We start from the raw sequence: 4,005 nt of genomic DNA on the forward strand, positions 1-4,005 counted from the left end.
TGTGTGTGTGTGTGTGTGTGTGTGTGTGTGTGTGTGTGTGTGTGTGTGTGTGTATTTGTGTGCGTGCGTGTGTGTGTGTGTGCGTGCGTGTGTGTGTGTGTATTTGCGTGCGTGCGTGCGTGTGTGTGTATTTGCGTGCGTGTGTGTGTGCGTGTGTGCCATGCATTAATGTGTCAATACCTTGGAGAGAGGAGGAAGGAGAAAGAGACAGAAAGATAGTTTTTGTTGATAAGGATACCTGTGGAGTTAAAACTATCATATGGGGAGTAAGAAAACCACCTCCAGTCTCTCCTCCTACCAATACAGGAAGGACATGCTGAAAACTACCGAATTACCAGGCAACATCTCTCTCCTACTGCCCGTTATTGTCGATTCCTACCTTCCTCCCTCTATCCTCCTCTCTCCATCCTCCCTCCCTCCATTCTCCTCTATCCTCCCTCCCTCCATTCTCCTCTATCCTCCCTCCCTCCATTCTCCTCTATCCTCCCTCCCTCCATCCTCCTCTATCCTCCCTCCCTCCATTCTCCTCTATCCTCCCTCCCTCCATTCTCCACCATCCTCCTCTATCCTCCCTCCATTCTCCTCTATCCTCCCTCCATTCTCCTCTATCCTCCCTCCCTCCATTCTCCTCTATCCTCCCTCCCTCCATCCTCCTCTATCCTCCCTCCCTCCATTCTCCTCTATCCTCCCTACCTCCATTCTCCACCATCCTCCTCCCTCCCTCCATTCTCCTCTATCCTCCCCCTCCATTCTCCACCATCCTCCTCCCACCCTCCATTCTCCTCTATCCTCCCTCCCTCCATTCTCCTCTATCCTCCCTCCCTCCCTCTATTCTCCTCTATCCTCCCTCCCTCCATCCTCAGCTATCATCCCTCCCTCCATTCTCCTCTATCCTCCCTCCCTCCATTCTCGTCTATCCTCCATCCCTCCATTCTCCTCTATCCTCCCTCCCTCCATCCTCCTCTATCCTCCCTCCCTCCATTCTCCTCTATCCTCCCTCCCTCTATCCTCCTCTCTCCTCCCTCTCTCCATCCTCCTCTATCCTCCCTCCTTTCATGTTTCTCTGTGATCCCTCTGTCTCCCTCTGTTGTTGTTCTAAACAAGCAGCAGGGGTTGTGGGTAGAGGCCTGCTCACGCTGGGCCTGTGACTCACCGGGGGGATGGCGGGATGAGAGGGAGGGAAGGAAGGAGGGAGAGAGAGAAAGAAGCTGTGTCCCTCTCGCCTGCCTGACTCTCTCTCTCGCTCTCTCTCGCGCTTTCTTGTTCTCTCTCTCTCTCTCTCTCTCTCTCTCTCACTTTCTCTCTCTCTCTCTAGCTCTCTCTCTCGCTTTCTCTCTCTCTCTCTAGCTCTCTCTCTCGCTCGCTCTTTCTCGCTCTCTCTCTCTCTCGCTCTCTCGCTTTCTCCCTCTTGCTTTCTCTCTCTAGCTCTCTCTCTCTCTAGCTCTCTCTCTCGCTTTCTCTCTCTCTCTCTAGCTCTCTCTCTCGCTCGCTCTTTCTCGCTCTCTCTCTCTCTCTCGCTCTCTCGCTTTCTCCCTCTCGCTTTCTCTCTCTAGCTCTCTCTCTCTCTAGCTCTCTCTCTCTCTCTCTCTCTCTCTCTCGCTCTCTCTCCCTTTCAGCCATGTAGGGGTCACCCACACCACAGAGGAGAGAAGCCAGGCTGGAGGCTACTGCAGCACACACACATTCACACATACTGGATACACACCATAACACACCATAACACACCATAACGCACACACACAGACATACTTCATACACACCATAACACACGCACACACACAGACATACTTGATACACACCATGACACACCATAACACACCATAACACACTCTCACACACACACACACACACACACACACACACACACACACACACACACACACACACACACATGCACACACACCCACGCACACACACATACTAGATACACACCCTAACACACCATAACACACCATAACACACACATACTAGATACACACTGTAGCACACCATAACACACACACACACACACACACACACACACACACACACACACACACACACACACACACACACACACACACACACACTAATGTAGAAATCCTATAACACACTCACACACAATAATGTAGAAACCCTGTAACACACTCACACACACTTGATATGCTCACAATAGCGCCATAACACATAAATCTTGAACCCAGTCAAACAAGCATAAACATCATAAACATGTGAACACCATACACCCTCAGACATGCCACTACTGCTCACATAAAGCTCCCCATACACACAACATAAACAGGTAAACACACTCCCACACTATCAAACTGGATAAACACACACTCCACCCACACTATAGCTAAACATACGACCCTGTTTATTTGCCAGTCCATATACAGAGAATAGAGTATAGAACAGAGTATACAGAGTATAGAACTACAGAGTATAGAACTACAGAGTATAGAACTACAGAGTATAGAACTACAGAGTATAGAACTACACATCAACAGAATAAATAGCATGCATTCTGTACATACGGTGCACCTACACACAAAGCTATATAACAGAATAAATAGCATACATTCTGTACATACGGTACACCTACACATATAGCTATATAACAGAATAAATAGCATGCATTCTGTACATACGGTACACCTACACATATAGCTATATAACAGAATAAATAGCATGCATTCTGTACATACGGTGCACCTACACACAAAGCTATATAACAGTATAAATAGCATACATTCTGTACATACGGTACACCTACACATATAGCTATATAACAGAATAAATAGCATACATTCTGTACATACGGTACACCTACACATATAGCTATATAACAGAATAAATAGCATACATTCTGTACATACGGTACACCTACACATATAGCTATATAACAGAATAAATAGCATACATTCTGTACATACGGTACACCTACACATATAGCTATATAACAGAATAAATAGCATACATTCTGTACATACGGTACACCTACACATACAGCTATATAACAGAATAAATAGCATGCATTCTGTACATACGGTGCACCTACACACAAAGCTATATAACAGAATAAATAGCATACATTCTGTACATACGGTGCACCTACACATATAGCTATATAACAGAATAAATAGCATACATTCTGTACATACGGTGCACCTACACATATAGCTATATAACAGAATCGAATTTACCGGCTGGGAAAATATCAATGATTGAAATGCGCGGCAGAAAACAGAGAATGACTGATACTGACACAGAAGACGAGGGGGGAAACTCGATTCACACAACAAAATGAAATACAATATTTAGAAGTCTGTGTACGGGTAGGGTGCATGGATCTCTGTCGTACACAGCTGTTCAACTCTCATCTCTGGTGAAATACCTATATCCAGGGGATTATGTAGCGTTGGTCCATTTGCATAACTCCATTAAGGCTTTTTCTCTCCTTTTCTTCCCAACCGACACCTGTGTAGAAACGGTCGTAAAAAGGTTCCCGCCGGAAAGTGGAATTACATTTCCTCTCCCATTTGCAGGAAGTAATCCGGCGTACAGCTGTGGAAATTGTTCAGTGATGTAGAAATGGAGCGAGGGGCATTAGGGAGGACTGTGTTACGCCACGTACAGGTACTGTAAAATCAGGCCCATAAAGCTACACTGATACTTCAGACCAGCACAGAGCACCTGGTCCATAGTAATTCACAGGGATGTAGGTGTTGCATTTTCATGGAACCACTTAGTTTTTGTCTGACCACATCACGTGACCTGATAAGATATTATATCCTAGACGATAACTATAGGATATATATAGCTATAGCTCTGACTATAGGGCCCAGAGTTTGTCCTGATGAGGTCATCGTATTATTACGGCCTTAAAAAGCCTCTCCAAGAGGATGAATACGACAGCCAAAATGAGCTGCTGCTGGAAGTTATATTGTCTGGATCGTACTGGCTCTAGCTAAAGTGTTCAATAAAGTTTATTTTGACTTCCTGTCAGACAGTTAGATCAATACA

Source organism: Oncorhynchus tshawytscha, unplaced genomic scaffold (genome assembly GCF_018296145.1).
Source record: "Oncorhynchus tshawytscha isolate Ot180627B unplaced genomic scaffold, Otsh_v2.0 Un_contig_2745_pilon_pilon, whole genome shotgun sequence".
Taxonomy (NCBI): Eukaryota; Metazoa; Chordata; class Actinopteri; order Salmoniformes; family Salmonidae; genus Oncorhynchus; species Oncorhynchus tshawytscha.